Raw genomic sequence first — 17,688 nt, forward strand, 5'->3', positions numbered from 1 at the left:
CATTCGTTCAGTATTGACCGTTATATGACGGGCACTGTGACAGGGACTATAACAGTGAGCAGCACTGCTGGTTTTTCCTCACTCATAAGGTTTACATTCTAGTGGAGGAGACAGTCACAAAAAATGAGCACACAGGTTATGGTTAGTCACCTCCAGGATGGCTCCCAGTGATCCCTGCTTCCTGGTGTCCCACCCTGTGCAGTCCTCTCCCACATTTTCCCAGGGTTGGTCTCGTGATCAGGAAAAACAGATTCTAAAAACCGACTTCTGTAGCTGCTCACACATTCTCTTAGATCACCCCCTCTGTGGGAAGTGCCGTGTTGTGGGGACACTCAGGCAGCCTGTGAAGAGACCCACTTGACAAGGAACGAACTGAGGCCTCCCAACAACCACACATATGGGTTTGGAAGTTAATCCTTGTGCCACTGCTGAGCCTTGAGGTGATTGTGGCTCTGGCCAATAGGTTGACCGCAACCTCAGGAAAGCTTCTGTCAGACCATCCAGCTAAGGCACTCCTGTATTTCTGACTCAGAAACTTTGAGGTAGTAAATGTTTGTGTTCAGCTGCTGTGATTGGGGATAATTTGTTGTTATACATCAATAGATAACTAACACAGAGACAGATGAAATAATTGCAAATGAAAATAAGTGCATACACCAACTTACAGGAGAGCAGATGCCCATGATGAGACATGGCATGGTCAATTGGTTAATGAAATAGACTTTGGAGCCAGAATTTTAATTTCAGATCCTGACTCTGAAGTCTTTTTTTCCCCTTCTATTTCCTAATCTCATAATTTGTAATGTAATTTGTAAAGATAATAACAGTATATACATTACAGTGAAGAGTCAACAAGTAGAAGATAAAAGTGTGCTTAGCTCAGAGCCTGGTATATTTTAAGGGCTTAATTAATATGCCTATTGTTATTCTGTATAGATTCTCAAGCATCTGTTATTAATATATTTGCCTGAGCCTTTTGCTTATTGTCCTTCATATCGGAAAATGGCTATTGATGGTGAATGCCACCTGTATAGATCTAATTTAGATTTAACAATGCAATTTAACACTGCACTGAGCACCTACTGTGTGCTGGGGACTATTCTGGATGCTGGAAAAAGTAAGATATGACCCATTTCCCCAGGAGTTCAAATTCTCATGGGGGAAACAAACAAATGTGTTAATGTAATAAAGGATTTGAAAAAACTTGTGAATCAGAGAAGCTCCAAGAGTTCATCACCAAATACCATTTATATTTCATGTATTTCTAGTGGTGGGAAGAAACCTCATAGTTCAATACCCACGAGAAAATTCGAGAACCAGTTTAGCAGTTTAGAAACGAAAAGGTTTGTTTTAATTGCTAACGAAGGGTATAATTTATACTGGGAAGTCAAACCACAGAGGAAAGTGGTGAGCTGAAAGGAAGGCAAGCTTTGGATCTCAGCTTAAATGTCACTTCCTAAGAGAGGCCTCCACCATGCACTCCCATTCTCTTCCTTCACAGCACTTACCATAATTATGTACTTCTTTGTATGTTTCATATTTCTCTTGCCAACTAGACTGTAAGATCCCCAAAGGCAGGAACCACATCTGGTTTATTCACAACTGTAAACCCAGCATCTAGTTCAATCCCTAATACATAACCAGTGCCTAATAAATTTTTCGTAAATGGCTGAGTGTTATATAAGCATTCAGAACCATTAGAATCCTGATGGGTGAGTGATCCCTATAGAAAACTCTCGAACCCAGTGCAGCACAATGCCGAGATGAAGGCTGAACTTGTGTGCAGTCTTTTCGTTCTCCAGCAAACCAAGGTGCTAGACAGGCTCTGCCTTGATGGTCCATAAGAAGGGAATTTCTTTGGAGGACAGTGCTACAGAGCTTCCTCCTCTTCACTACACACAAAGTCCAGGAGTGATGAGAAGGGGGCTTGCTATTGGTACGAAATAGAGAGCCAACAGGCCTCCTGTTCTTCAAAGAGTATGGATGCTGGTGATCTATTCATCTAGCATTCATTGTCCCCTCACGGGCTCAGGACTCCAGTTTTACTTGTCATCATGTCTCCACCTCCCAACCCATATGATTCAAAGAGTACCTGACCCAGTGCCAATTCCAATTATGGTAACCCCTTTTCCCTTCTGGAACCCTTGTGGTTATGTTTGCATGGGGGCCAGACACAGCTGCCTGGAATAAGGATGAGTATGAGTCTGAAAGTATTGTATCCAAATTGCTGTGGCTCTGAGACCTTCTTGTGAGAGATACCGTAGCTGTTATCTCACCTGGAGAGGCCTGTCGGCCATTGAGGGACCTGCAAGGCTACAGACCTTGCATCATTTAGCCAGTTAGAAAATACAGGTTGTCAACAGCGACACTCTGTGGCTGCAAGAGGCAATGACAGTGGTGACAGGTGAGAGACCTGGCCTTCTCTTTAAGGAGGTGTGTGGAAATCGTATTTTCCTTCAGGAATTTTTGGATCACTTAACCCCCTACCAGTTTTTTTAAAATGGTGGGCATGGATCCTATTTGTATATCCTCAACGTATTAAACTGAGGAGTAGAGAATTGAGCTGATTTTTCTTTTGTGGAAAAAAAAGTAAAGCAGCGATCACATTTGTACACTGTGGAGCTGGGTTTTGTTTATTTTTTGTTGTTGTTTGTTTGTTTTATAGCTTTCACCAATATATCAGGATACAAGACAATTCGACTGGCAGACACCCAAACACCTTTCCATTTAACGCCCATTTTGAAGACTTGTCTATTGTTTCCTATCACCTTCTGAATGGAGTCCCAGATCCTCCGCATACCTCCTAAGGCTTTCTTCTTCAGCCTCTACAGTGATGAAGCACATTCCTCAGCTTCCAAAGGCAGCCCTCAGTAGGTTCCATTATGTTTGCAGAGGCTGTGGGACTTATGTTTCGAGGGAAGGCTGATATGAACTGTCCTCAAAGGACCCAGGTTTAACTACCCCCCCCCCAATTTGGTTTGTTGAGCACTTGTAAACTAGGCATTATAATAATGTGCTTTCGAATTATTACTTCATTTACACATGAATTTTTCTCTACCTTTCTTCCCTGCATTACTGGGAAACTCTTTTCACCATTCAGAATCATTCTTAAGTACTCCTCCACACTTGCAGTTTTTGAGCATGGCTGTGCATTAGAATCTCCAGGTCCCACCCCGAGGCTTGAGTAGCAAGGGTTTTCAAAGCTCCCTGGGTAATTCTAATGTGCAGTTGGGGTTGAGACCCACTGGTCTAGGAAGACTTCAGTGACCAACTTAGGTAAGCCACCTTCTCTTTCCATTCTGTGCCCTTCACACCCTTCTCTGATGATATCACACGATCTTAGATTCAGAGTGTATACCCACCCATTCTCCCTAACTAGACTTTGAGCATCTCCTGTCAGCCACCTCTGCATCTCTGGAGCCTGATACAGGTCCTGACACTTTGTGAATATTTGGCAAATGCTGAATAGAAGGGTAAAATGTCATAAACAAACACTTTGGGGGTCCTCCAAATGACAGGCGCTGCCGTGCTCAGCCAGGTCTGGAACATAGAGAACAGGTTCAGCAGTTAAAAGCTCGCGGTTACGGAGGTGTATGTGTTTGAAGGTGGCCACGTAGTCTGGGCCTCACTTTCACCGACCGACTCGCTGTGTTAATCTTAAATTATCCCGGCATGTTGAGCTCCAGGTAGGTGGTAAAACACCTGCGAACTAAGACCTTGTTGAAAGTGCAACGGCAGTGCGCAGGCGCGACGGCCACGCACGCTCAAGCACGTGCAACTACAATAATGTAAGCCCCGCCCCCAATAACAGCCAACTGGGAGGTGCTGGGATGTCCCAGCCTACCGCAGCGACCGGAGAAAATCGCTCCTGGCATTCCCGAGGTGGAGCATGCGGAGGCCCCCTCGACGTATTAGGGCTCGATTGGTCAGCCTTCCACAGCGCGGAAACGGTTGCAGAGGCGGGGCCCAAGGCAACTGAACTAGCCCCGCTGGGCGAGCTGCTGGTGGCACACGTCGGCGGAGGTAGGTGAGTGCAGCGCTGGGGTTCACAGGGTCCTGGGCTACAGCTCCTACTTGAATTGGCTTCACTTGGGCCCTGCGAGTGGATGAACTGAACCCTTGTCGCAGCCCCCAGAGAGGAGCCGCCTTGTACTGGTTCGCGCCAGTTGAAAAAAAATCACAGTTTTAGGATTGGGTACCTAGTAAACCTGGTTTGAGTCTTGGCTGCCTGCCCTTTGTGATGTTTGGCTACTAACGTAACGTCTCAGCGCCTCATTTTCTTTTATAGAATACAGCTGGTAATTCTTGCCTAGCGTGGTGGTTGCGGAGGTTAAATGGGGCAGTAAAAGTAAATCTTAGAGCAACGATTTTCAACCTTTTAAATTTCATGGCTCGCATAAACTAATAATTAAAATTCTATGGTACTCGAAAAAGGTATAATTTTGCTTTATTCACACTAATGGTTACTGTTGTGTTGGCTGTTGTCATTTTTGAATTTGACAATCAAAGAACAAAGAGATCAGTGCCCCAGACTAAATAGTCAGGTATTGAATGTTTTAAAAATTCTCAATAACAAGGAGGGGTGGAAACATGGGCAGGTGGCGGAGAGAACTGGGGTGGTGGGGAGGGGCTGGGGGGAGGCAGAAAACTGTACTTGAACAATAATTTTTTTTAATGTTAAAAAACATTCTTATGGCATACCTGTTGAAAATCACTCTTAATACCTGGGCAGATGGATTCCGTATAAATCGTAGGTAATTGGGGGTCTGTGAATGTTACTTGGCTAGGGAAGACTGGGAGCAAAAAATGGGGCGGTATGTGCAAATTGGTAGGCGAGTATCCCATTCTCTGGTTTATTCGCATTCCTGTTTCGGGGCTCCTCTGACTTTACGCAGAGTCTGATTTATTCTAGTAAGAAAAGGAGGTGGAAACGGCAGAGGCTAAGAGACCAACTAGAAAGGGTTTCTACTACCGGTTTATTTTTTTTAAATTATTGCATTATTAAACACTGTGCACGTAATGTCCATTTGCTGTTGTTTTACTTTCAATTTGCCAAATTGTTGATTTACTTTCAGTTTGCCAAATGGACCTGGACTTCCCCAGCCCCACCTTGGGAAGAGGGGGCCCACTAGGGTTTTGCCTCAGCTTTTGCTTCAAAGGGGGAGAAGTGTGTTTTGGCCCTTTATGTAACCTCTCCTGGGGCAGAATGATTTGGTGGAGATGATATCCAATCCTAACTCCATTTTCTTGTTTTTGCTAGATTCAGTTTTTTAGGAACATTAAACAGTATGTTGGCATATGTTTAGAAGAGCGCTTTTGCCCTTACTAGACAGTAGAGACTTTGAAAACAATGCATATTCCATTTATTGCTATATGCTTTTGAGAAAGCTAATTATGAATTTTAATATTCTCTTGAGAAAGAATAGTTAATTCACCATGGTTTATTTCCAGTCCTTCTCCCCCATGGTGAAAAAATAGTTATATTAAATATATGGTGCATATTACAGGGGCTTTAAACCTGTAAAGGGCAAGTTACCAAAGGGCTCTTGGGAAACCTGGACAGTGCCAGAAAATACAGCTATGTTCTGGTTTTTTTGCACTTGGCTTTCTATGCCATGTACAAACCAACTCCTACCCTGCAACCCCTAAGTCTTACCTAGGGTGAGGTATCAAAAAAATAATAAAATAAACAGACTCATTAAAGCTACAGCTTATGCCTTGGCAAGCCTTTGATTTCTTTCTGTGATTGGAAGTTCCAGCTGTGTCCTGTGAGCCTGAGCCTGGAAGGCTGCAAACAATTGACGCATTAATTTCAGAGTATGGACCTCTAAAAAGGAAAGCTTGGTTACTGGGGAAATTGAGGTAGTTTCTCTTCCTGCCCTTGCCTTTGGATTACTGGTGGAATTGAGATATAGTTTTCTTCCTGCTTTTGCCTTTTGTGTTTGGTGGTGTTTGTCTCTCTGAGCGTGGTTCTTTTTAATACCCTGCAAATGAGAATATTCTACTTGTGAGGCCAGAAGTAGAACTGATGATAGATAGATTTGGGCTCCCAGCGGGGAGAGGAAAGTTGAGAACAGGAAAGAAGAAAAGGGAGAAGGCACATGGTATTGAGCATCAGAGTTCATTAGCAGTTACTTAAGTTGTGCAGCTTCAGTTCATTGGTTACCAGTACTGTGGATGCCTGCTCTGGCAATCAGACAAGACCATTCTTACTAGGAGGTTGGATATTTTAAGAGTTTTTGGCCTGTTTCTTTGAAACCTAGATGACGATCCAGTTTCAGGTATAAGATTCACTGGATGATCATTTCATTGAGATCAACTTGAATGACCAGGTTAAAAGTGCAAGAGGAATGTGCTGTGACTGAGGTATGCCTAATGTGACAGATTACTCTCTGGATGTTGGGAGACCATGGAAAGAATCTATTGTTTATTGGTTACTATGCTAGGTATAATACATATATTTCCTTTTGACTTTCTGATAATCCTATCAGGTACATACTTTAAATTCATTGAAGGAAATTAAAGCCCAGAGAGTTTAAGTAACAACACAGCTGATCGCCACCTCTGTCTTACTATGTGTCAGGACTGTTCTGTTTCCTTTCTATAGACATACCTTGTTTTATTGTGCTTAACTTCCCTGCACAACTCACTGAAGACTCAGATAGTGGTTAGTATTTGTAGCAATAAAGTATTTTAAAATTAAGGTATGTACATTGTTTTTTTAGACATAATGCCATTGCACAGTTAATAGACTATAGTGTAAGCATAACTTTTATGTGTGCTTCATTCTGATGGCCTGGAACTGAACCTGCAGTATCTCTGAGGTCTGCCTGTGTATTAACTCCCTTGATCTTTACACAACCTATGAGCTAAATGTTTTTCTTATGCTTACTTCGTGATAGAGAAATGGGGGCACAGAGAGATTAGTACTTTTCTGGCTGTGTGGAAGAATCCACAATTCAAACCCAGGCAGTCTGGCTATAAAATTATACCAGTTTTCATCCTGGCTGGTGTAGCTCAGTGGATTGAGTGCTCGCTGTGAACCAAAGGGTTGCCAGTTCAATTCCCAGTCAGGGCACATGCCCGGATTGCGGGCCAGGCCCCAGTATGGGGCATGTGAGAGGCAACCACACCTTGATATTTCTCTCCCTCTCTTTCTTCTTCTCTTCCCCTCTCTCTAAAAATGAATAAATAAAATCTTTTAAAAATTATACCAGCTGTCTTTTGGTTAGTATTTACTTTTGTTTTTATTGTTATTTAACTATTTTTTAATAGTGAAATGAATTTTCATTATGAAATCAAACAGAACACACAGACTGTATGGATAGCATAACGAATTATTAAAAGATGGTGCACCTGGGTCCGGGTGTAGACCCACGCCCCACCGCCCCATCGCCCCATCGCCCCACCGCCCCACCGCCCCACCGCCCCACCGCCCCACCGCCCCATCGCCCCGTCCCAGTCACAGCTACTCCTGTACTCCCATGAGTAGCCATCTTCTGACTTCCATGGTAATTGCTTCCTTGTGTTTAAAAAAAGCTTTTCATGAATACATATTCCTAGATACTACAATGTAGTCTTGCCCATGATATTATTTAATTTTTCCATTTACTTATGTAAAAATTCTGTGCCAATATTTCTGTTTCATTTGACTTGATTTTTTGATTTAATCTTTATTGTATTTTTTCCCATTACCATTTAGTCCCCTTGCGCCCCCCGCACGCCGCTGTCTCCACAAGTACCACACTGTGGTCCATGTCCTTTTTCTTTTTGGTTGGATTCCCTCCATCCCCCCCATTACCTGTCAGCCTGCTCTCCGTCTATGAGTCTGTTTCTGTTTTGCTTGTTAGTTCAGTTTGCTCATTGGATTCCACGTATGAGTGAAATCATATGGTATTTACTTTCTCTGACTGTCTTATTTCACTTACCATAATGTTCAACAGCAGTATTTTTTAAAAATTTCATTTGTAGTTTTTTTCTGTTCCTTTTTCTCATAATTAATCTGATAAAGAACCTTGGTCATTTGTTCTCTGTGTCTTGCAGTCTGGGTTTTGCTGATTGTATAATCATGTACAATCCACACGTTTCTCTGCCTTGGGTAATTCCCGCACGTTGGTAGCTGGGTTCCAGACTGGGTAAGGCTTAGAGTCCGTCCCCTTGGCAATTTTCTGGGTGGTGATTGGTGAGACTGTAGGAGGCACATAATGCGTGTTATTTTTTTCTTGCTGATCTCAGCAGCTGGTGCTACTTAATGCCTGCATCTGTTCATTGAAGGTTGCAAAATAGGTTGTAGTTCCATCAAGTCCTGTTCATTTACTAGTTGGGATCCTGGTCCCTTGTGTAATCATTGGATAGGCAGCAGTATGTATAGTTCCTTTAGGAAAGGCAGAATTTATGCTCGATTCCTACCATTTATTTACCAATTTTCAAAATAATAAATTGGTTCTTTCTTTTTTTTACAGTTTAAATTAAGTTTATATTTCAATGTAAATAGTATAGGCATATTAGACATTCATAGAGTTGAGTTTTCCTATTCGAATGCATATATGTTGGAAATTTTCACTTAAGTCACTATTTTTCTTAAACATTTTATTTATTTATTTTTAGAGAGGAGAAGGGAAGGAGAAAGGAAGGGAGAGAAATATCAATGTGTGGTTGCCTCTCATGCAACCCCCACTGGGGACCTGGCCCACAATCCAGGCATGTGCCCTGATGGGAATTGAACCAGCGACCCTTTGGTTTGCAGCATACACTCAGTCCACTGAGTCACACCAGCCAGGCTTAAGTCACTATTTTAATAATTCTGACCCTTCCCCAAAGTCAACAAATATTTTTGGTTTATTATATTTCTGTTTACGAAAACATTTATATATAAACAAGAAGTTTATACATTTATACTTGATTTTTAATATACATAACCAGTAGATAAAGAGCATCATCATTTCTTTTTTCTTTTTTTTTTCATCTTTTATTTTTACATCTACATAATATTTTCATTTGTCTATCCTGGTACATTGTGTGTTGCCAAAGTTTATTTACCAGCTCCCAGTTGGTGAATATCTAGTTTCCTTCCCTTTCTTGTACTCTTATAGATAATATTGTAGTAATTAATCTTGTACGTTGATTCCTTATATTTAGAAGACAATTAAAAAATTGAATGTCAGTATAAAGTCATGAATTTAAACATGTTTGTCAGTTCAGTTCATCGTGATTATTATCACTAGTGAAACTTCCCGTACTTTGCCATGTACAGTGTGCTCCTGTGTATAATGCACACCCATGTTTTTGGCTCAGATTTTCAGGAAAAGAATCTTTTGTTTTCATTTTTAAATTTAATAATTTATTTACTTATATTTAGAAACAACACCAATTATTGTATTCCAGGTATCATGATTATTTTCTAGTTACACATTTTTAATAGTGTTTCCAGTTTTTTTAAGTGTGTGTAATGTTCTTTTTAAGGTTTTATTTTAATTTATTTACTTTTTAGAGAGAGGGGAAGGGAGGGAGAAAGAGAGGGAGAGAAATATCAGTGCAAAATGCCTCTTGCATGCCTCCAACTGAGAATCTGTCCCACAACCCAGGCATGTGCCCTGAATGGGAATCAAACCAGTGACGTTTTGGTATACAGGACGACACTGCATCTAACTGAGCCACCCATCCAGGGCTATTCTTAATTATTTAAATTTTTTTTCATCCGTATTTATTGATTCCACAAAGAGAGAGACATCAATGGGAAACTTTGATGGGTTGCCTCTTGTACGTGCCCCAGCTGGGGACCAAACCTGCAACCCAGGCATGTGTCCCAACTGGGAATCAAACCCACAACCTTTCACTGCATGGGATGATGCTCCAGCCAGCTGAGCCACACTGGCCGGGCTCTTCTTAGTTCTTTAGGTATATTTAATGCTCGCCACTAGTGTTTATGTTGATGTCTTTCTAGGCATTTTGATGACCTGATGCTCATTTTTTTATTAGATTCCTCAAGAAGGAATATTCCTTTAGTTCCTGCATGTTGACAAAAGTTTGTGCCCTTTATACTTGAAAGTCAGTTTTGATGATATAAAATCTTCAGCTTATACTTCTATTCCTTGAGTTTCTTAAATATATTACTTCCATTCTGGTATAAAGCATTGGTATCAAAGTCAGATGATCATCTATTGTTTTTACCCTTTAAAGTCATGTTTCTTTTTTCTTTTTCTTTAGAGTCCAGTAATTTTATCAGAATGTGTCTTCGTGTTGGTTCTTCTAGGTCAGTATTGAGAAGTACTTGATAAGCTCTTTCCATATTCAGTCTCACATTTTTTTTTTAATTTCAGAAAATATTTTTAAAGCAGCTTTATTGAGATGTATATGGGATGTAATAAGCTGCACATATTTAAAGAGTATTATTTGATAAGTTTTAACATACGTATTCACCTGCAAATCTATCACTACAATCAAGATTGTTTGGTGTTGAGTTGTGTGAGTTCTTTATATATTTTGAATATTAATCCCTTGTTGGACTTGTTTGCAGATATCTTCTCCCATTTGGTTAGTTGCATTTTTGTTTTGTTGCCAGTTTCTTTTGTTAAACAGAAGCTTCTTAGTTTCATATACTCATAGTTTCAGTCATTCATTTTTACCTTTACTTCCCTTGCTTTGGGGTTGAATTCATATGTTCTCTATGATCCAGGTCCATAAGTTCAGTACCTATATTTTCTCCTATGTGCTTTTATTGTTTCAGATCTTATATTTAGGTTTTTTATGCAATTTAAATTAATTTTTGTCCAAGGGAACAAACTATAATCTAGTCCCATTTGTTTGCATGTGGGTTTCTAATTCTCCCAGCGTCATTTATTGAAGAGGCTTTTTTCCCTCCATTGTGTGTTTTTGGCTCCTTTGAAAAAAAATTATTTGCTCGTATACATGTGGTTTTATTTCTGGGCTGTCAGTTCTATTCCATTGGTCTGTGTTTCTGTTCTTCTGCCAATACCATGCCGTGTTGATTATTGTAGCTCTGTAGTATAATTTGAAATTAGGTAGTGTGATACCTCCAGCTTCATTCTTTATAAATAGAGTACATTTTAAAGTGGGTATTTAAGTTGCCTATATTAAAATTGTTCTGTTATTGACATCTTACTATGCCTAATTTATAAATTTAGCTTTATCTTGGGTATGCATTTATAGGGAAAAACAATAGATATAGTGTTCATTAATACCCACGGGCATCCACTGGGGGTCTTAGAATGTATCCTCAGCAGACAAGGGGGACTGCTATAGTTTTCATTGTATAAGTTTTTCACCTCTTTAGCTAAGTTTATTCCTATTTAATTATGTTGTTGTAAATGGAACTGTTTTCTTAATTTCCCTTTTAGATTGCTTATTGTTAGTGTATAAAATGTAATTGATATTTGTACTTTGACTTTGTATCTTGCTACTTTGCTGAATTTATCGGTGCTAATAGTGTGTGTGCATGTGTGTGTATATGGTTTTCTGCATATAAGATTATATCTGCAATCAGATAATTTTTGTTCTTTCCAATTTGGGTGCCTTTTATTTCTCTTCCTTGCTTAATTGTTTTGGCTAGAACTTTGGCTAGAAAAGAAATGGTAAGAGTGGACATCCTTGCCTTGTTCCTGATCTTAGAGGGAAAACTTTCATTTTTTTTCATGATTAATTATGATGTTCGCTGCTTTTCATATATGACTTTTATTATGTTGAGGTGGTTTCCTTCTCTAGTTTGTTCAGTGTTTTTAGTATGGAAGAGCATTGGATTTTGTCAACTGCTTTTTCTTCATCAGTTGAGATGATCATGTATTTTTTTTCCTTTCCATTCCATTATTTTAGTGTATTACATTGATCATTTTTCATACATTGAACTATTCTTACATTCCAGGAGTAACTCCTACTAAATCATGATCCTTTCAATAGGCTGCTGAATTTGGTTTTACTAGTATTTTGTTGAAGGTTTTTGCATCAATATTCATAAGGGATATTGGTGATTAATTTTCTTGTATTGTCTTTGTCTGACTTTCATGTGACAGATGTTTCCCTCCAAAAATAAGTTATGAAGTGTTTCGATCTCTTTGGTTTTTTGGAAAAGTTTGAAAAGAATTGGTGTTTGTTCTTTTTGAAATGTTTGATAGAATTCCTCAGTGAAGCCACCAGATCCAAGGCTTTTCTTAGCTGAAGAGTTTTGATTACTAATTCAGTCTCCTTTCTAGATATACAAAGGATTTTCTATTTCTTTGTGATTTAGTCTTGGTAGGTTTTGGGGTTCTAGGAATTTGTTCATTTCATCTTGGTTATCAAATTTGTTGGCATACAGTTTGTTCATAGCACTCTCTTTGCCCCTGCCACTAGTCTTGATGTGGTTTCTTTAATTCCCTAGTTGTAGGGCTTCCATTCAGCTAGATTTTAGGCAGTTTTGAGTGGTGGTTGTTTTGTAGTTCAGTTGTAATTTTGATGTGGGAGGAGGCAAGTACTGCATTTCCTTGTGCTACCATCTTGATCAGAAGTCGGTGATGTATTTTTTTAAAATGTATTGTTGTATTTGATTTGCTAGTATTTTGTTTAAATATTGTTTAAGATTTTTGTATCATATTCATCAGAGGTATTGGTTTGTAGTTTTCTTTTTTGTGTGTTATCCTTGCCAGGTTTTTGCATCAGGATTATGTTGGCCTCATAAAATGTGTTGGGAAGTATTGCCTCTTCAATTTTTTGGAAGAGTTTGAGAAGGATAGGTATCAGATATTCTTTGAAAGTTTGGTAGAATTCACTAGTAAAATCTTTTGGTCCTGGAGTTTTACTTTCAGGAGGTTTTTAATGGTGGTTTCAATTTTCTCACTGTTGATCAGTCTATTTAGATTCCCCAGTTCTTCGTGATTCAGTCTGGGAAGGTTATACATCTAGGAACTTATACATTTCTTCCAGGTTATTAAATTTGGTGGCATACAGTCTTTTATTCTTGTATGCTTCTTTGTATTTCTGTAATGTCTGTGATAACTTCCCATCTTTCATTTCTAATTTTTTGAGCCTTTTTTCTTTTTTCCTTAGGCATCTAGCCATAGGTTTGTTAATTTTATTAATTTTTTCAAAATATCAGCTCTCTGTTGCATTAATTTTTGTATAGTTTTTCTCTATTTCATTTAATTCTGCTCTAATTTTTATTATTTCCTTCCTTTTTCTGACTTTGAGGGTTTTTTTTCTTTTTCTAATTCTTCAAGATATAATATTGAATTAGATTATTCACTTGGGTTTTTCTCGTTTCTTGAGATTGGCTTGTAATGATAAAAATTTCCTTCTTACTGCTTTTGCTGCATCCCCAAAGCTTTGCTATGTATTATTGTCATTCTCATTTGTTTCTATATATCTTTGATCTCACCTTTTAGTTCTTCGACCCAGTCATTTTTCTAGTAGCATGTTCTTTAATCTCCACGTTTGTTGGGGTTTTTGCTTCCTTTTTGCAGTTGCTTTCTGATTTCAAAGCATTGTGTTCAGAGAATATTCTTGGTATGATTTCAGTCTTCGTAAATTTGTCGAGGCTAGTTTTGTGTCCTACCATATGGTCTGTCCTTGAGAAGTTCCATGTGCACTAGAGAAGGATGTATGATCTGGTGTTCTGGGATGAATGGTTCTTTAAATGTCATTTGTGCCCATGTGGTCTAATGTGTCGTTCTTCATTGATTTCCTTTTTGGATGACCTCTCTGCAGCTATCAATAGGGTATTTAGGTCCCCTAGTATGATGGTGTTTTTGTTAGTTTCTCCCTTTAGTTCTCTTAGTAGTTGCTTTAAATATTTTCTTGCTCCCTAATTGGGTTCATATTTATCAACATTTGTTATGTCTTCTTTTTTCCCCTTGTAAACGTTTTGCTTTATTATAAGGAGAAGCTGACCAGGGCCAGAATTGTCCTCAAAAGGTCTTTGGTCAGACTCCACCAGGCTGCAACCAGGCTGCCTCCAAGAGCAGTGCTGTGTCTCTGAGAGGGAGGGTCTTGGTCACCCGGGAGGCTTTTCAAGAGGGGCTGGCATACTCAGAGTGGCACAGCACTTGCCACTCTGAGGGGGGCAGTGGCCCAAGTACGTCCTGCCCATCCTGAGCTCCAAAGGGAAGAGACCCCAGGAGACCCCAGACACCACTCCTTGGGTTGAAATGGTCAGAAGAAAATGGCACTATTCAGTCCTGGGACTGGAGGGAGGATGGCAGGTAGATTGTTGTTGCCTAGAGGTCTTAGGATGGGGCACTTTGGCGTGTGGCATGTGTGTGGGCTCACAGCACCTGATGGGCTCTCCAGGTGTGGCCAGGTGTGGCCAGAGCACCTGCCACAGCTGGGGAGACCAGCAGAAAGGGCCTTTTCCCTGAGACTGCAGTGGAAGAGGTAGACCCTGAGTCCTGGTTCAGAGGTCAGGTCAACCCTTCTTTCCTCCACACCATCACGGTTTCTATTCAAACTTCTGGGCTTAGGGAGTGGGCGGGGCGTGACAGGCCTCTGCAGAAGGGACTGACCAGTCAGGTCTCAGGCGGGCATGAGGATGGAGTGCTCGGGCTTTAGGAGGCCTCTGGCCTGTGGCCCTGAGCAGAGTTGTTGTATTCCAGCGCGCTCTGAGTGCAGCACTGTGGTGACGAGTGACCTATTTGTCAGAGAGTTGGTGACATTAAGGCCCCGGGCTTTGGCGATGTCTGTGATGATAAGCCCCCCAGCCGGATTCCATACCCCAAGCTTCTCCAGGCTGTCCTCCTTCAAATTGATGATGTCCAGATTGAAATTGGTTCATAAGCCACTGGTTTTGTTGAAAACAATCCATCCAGTTAATCTTTCCTGTTGAGCCTCCTTGATGAAATTCATGAAGCAGCCACCAAAGCACCAGGCCTTGTGCTTGTGGTACTGCACAGAGTTCACAGTCATCTGGGGTCCCCTCTGGTAGCACACAGACACGATGGGGATGGCGTCATACAGCAAGGCAGTGTTGGTCATTGTCACTCCGTCCATCAGACCCAACTCGGCCCAGGGAGCTGCCTGCAGCTGCTGCGTGGGCCACTTCTCCACGATGGCCGGGACATGGGGGTTGTCCGCACGGAGGATCTGGAACCCTGTTGTTAGGTCTTCTCGATGCAGCACCCCCTTTATCATTGTACAGTGTCCATCTTTGTTTCTTGTTACCTTTTTTCCTCTTGAAATCCATTTTGTCAGATACAAGTATGGCTACACCTGCTTTTCTGTGGGTGCCATTTGCTTGTGGAATCATTGTCCACCCCTTCACTTTGAGTCTATATTTGTCTTTGCAGCTTAGATGTTGTCTTCTGAAGGCAGCGTGTGGTTGGGTTTTGTTTTTCGATTACAGTTTACATTCAGTATTATTTTGTATTAGTTTCAGGTGTACAGCATAGTAATCAGACAGTCATATACTTTACAAAGTTCCAGTACCCAACTGGCACCATACATAGCTTTTGCAATATTATCAATAATATTCCCTATTCTGTACTTTACATCCTGTGACTATTTGGTAACTACCAATTTGTACTTTGTAATTCCTTCACCTTTTTCACCTGCACCTCCCCTCTGGCAGCCATAACATGGTTGTTTTAAAATCCTTAGTAGATTAGCCCTCAGATCCTCCCCTCTGCCCCAACCCCGACAGTTTTTGTTGATTTTTTCCCCTTTAAATAGGCCAACTTCCCTTATTCTTTGTATATACCTTGTTATTTTTGTTGAAAACTGGATATTTGAATCTAATAATGTGGTAACTCTGAAAGTCAAGATTCTCTTCCTTCACTGTGATTAGCTAGGTTTTGGTTTTTGTTTATTTCTTTTTTAATTGTTGCAGGTTTTTTCTCTCCTGTGGATCAGCCTGAGATGTAAACTTAAGGTCTTCTCAGATCTTTTTTAGACCGAATGTTTCCTTGGGCACGTGCAATAACTTTTTGTTCCTCATATGTACATTTACTAAAAGTCCTGGTCTTTAATGTCTGGCTCCCAAAGGGGGAAAGGGGGAAAAAATGAATGGGAAAAGAAAAGAATGATAGCCCTTTAAATCCTCTGGAAGTCACTTTAGCCAGAGTGGGAGGGATTTACAACAGTGGGGAGAGGCAAGCCTGCTTCTTTGTCTGGTCCTCCAAGATTGGAAGCAGCAGATCACAGAATCTTGGTATTTGGAGACTTTCCTGGTGCTCCTCCCTTTGCTGTCTTCCCTGAATCCTCACCTCTTGAACTTGTACAGTGCAGTAGAATTCAGGAAAGCATTTCTAATGTCTCAGATTTCTTTCTTCTGTTGGTTTTGTGTAGTGTTTGAAAATATGGCACTTTTTTTCTCTAAGATTTCCTGGCCCTGTTTTCCATCCCAACTTGGTCTTAACTTTCCCTTCCCCTCTTGTTTGTCTTGCTCAATTTTTATTTCATCCCTAAGAATAGAAGTTTATTCTTATTGTGGGTCTTGTGTTGGAGCCCTAGCGTGTCAATTTTCGGTGGTATAGGGCTGCAGCATTTTCAGTCCTTCTTACGGCAAAAGGGGGCAAAACCCCTTTCGGGTCCACCTGCTGTTTTTGTGTTAGTGCCATAGAGTGAATATTAGCAAATACCAATGATTTGGGAGTCCTCCAGTCCTCATCACTGTTGGAGAGTGTGTGTTGCTTTTTTTGTCTTCCTACAAAGATGCTGATATGCTGCAGTTTTTCTGGCTGCTTAGTGATTTGTCTTCACCCACTTTTATTTTGATGTTTGTACTAATAATTTGTCATTAACTTTTGATATAAATATTGTTCTTCTGTTTTTGTCTTTGCTGCCTAGTTGCTTCTGTTTTTATGTAGGGATTCAGAGATTAAACTATGCTGTCACTATGCCATCAATCCTCTCTTTATTTTACTTTTACCATTCTTTATATTTTACGGCTTTTTAGTATTTTAGGTGTCATTTTGCTCCAACAACATATACTTTGACGTTTTGTTTTAAATCCAACTTGACCATCTTTCTTTTTTTTAAAGATTTTATTTATTTATTTTTAGAGAGGAGAAGAGGGGAGAAAGAGAGGAAAACATCAGTATGTGGTTGCCTCTTGTGTGCCCCCTACTGGGGACCTGGCCCACAACCTAGGCATGTGCCCTGACTGGGAACCCAACTGGTGACCCTTTGGTTTGCAAGCCAGAGCTCAGTCCACTGAGCCACACCAGCCAAGGGCCCATCTTTCTTTTTTAATTGGAGCATTTACTCCATTTACATTTAATATGACTGATGTGAGTATTAAGTCTGCTATCTTATCATGTACTTTTGTCTTTGTTCTCTGTTTAATCTCTCCTTTTGAAATTCCTTTGACTTATCATCATGATCTCTTTTTTCCCTTTATTAATTAGGAAATCACATGTTTGTGTCGTATTCTTTCGTTGTTATCCTGGAAATTCTCAAGCATCCCTAACAAAAGCCTGATGGTAGTACATGCCTTTACTCTCCTCCAGTGTTACAAAAAAAAACTAGAACACTGCTACTCTATTTACCCTACTCCTAACTAATATATTTTTGTCATTGTGCCTTTTGGTAACATTTTAAACTTTACAGGATCTTATTATTTTATGTAGTAAATGTATGTTTATACTCCCCCCATTTCTTTGCTCTTTCTTTCTATCAAGAAATCTTCTGCATGGAGCATTTTTAGGATTTTGTCAGATTTGTTTCATTTGAAAATATCCTTTGCCTTCATTATTTTTTGTAAGTTTA

At 40.2% G+C, this 17,688-nt stretch overlaps 1 protein-coding gene across 4 annotated transcripts in view; it reads left to right on the forward strand.

The window, feature by feature from the left end:
* The first annotated feature begins 3,902 nt into the window (after nucleotides 1-3,902).
* CEP70 (centrosomal protein 70) overlaps nucleotides 3,903-17,688 on the forward strand; it is a 59,184-nt gene continuing 45,398 nt past the window's right edge. The window contains exon 1 of one of the 4 annotated variants that reach the window (XM_053669515.1): nucleotides 3,903-4,023. The gene's annotated coding sequence lies outside the window, so the exon portion shown is untranslated. Of the gene's footprint in view, nucleotides 4,028-10,206; nucleotides 10,253-17,688 lie in introns of those variants that run through there. The other 3 variants (XM_037139421.2, XM_053669514.1, XM_053669516.1) reach the window with 3 other exon arrangements.

Source organism: Artibeus jamaicensis, unplaced genomic scaffold (genome assembly GCF_021234435.1).
Source record: "Artibeus jamaicensis isolate MK-2021 breed Jamaican fruit bat unplaced genomic scaffold, CSHL_Jam_final contig_519, whole genome shotgun sequence".
Classification (NCBI taxonomy): domain Eukaryota; kingdom Metazoa; phylum Chordata; class Mammalia; order Chiroptera; family Phyllostomidae; genus Artibeus; species Artibeus jamaicensis.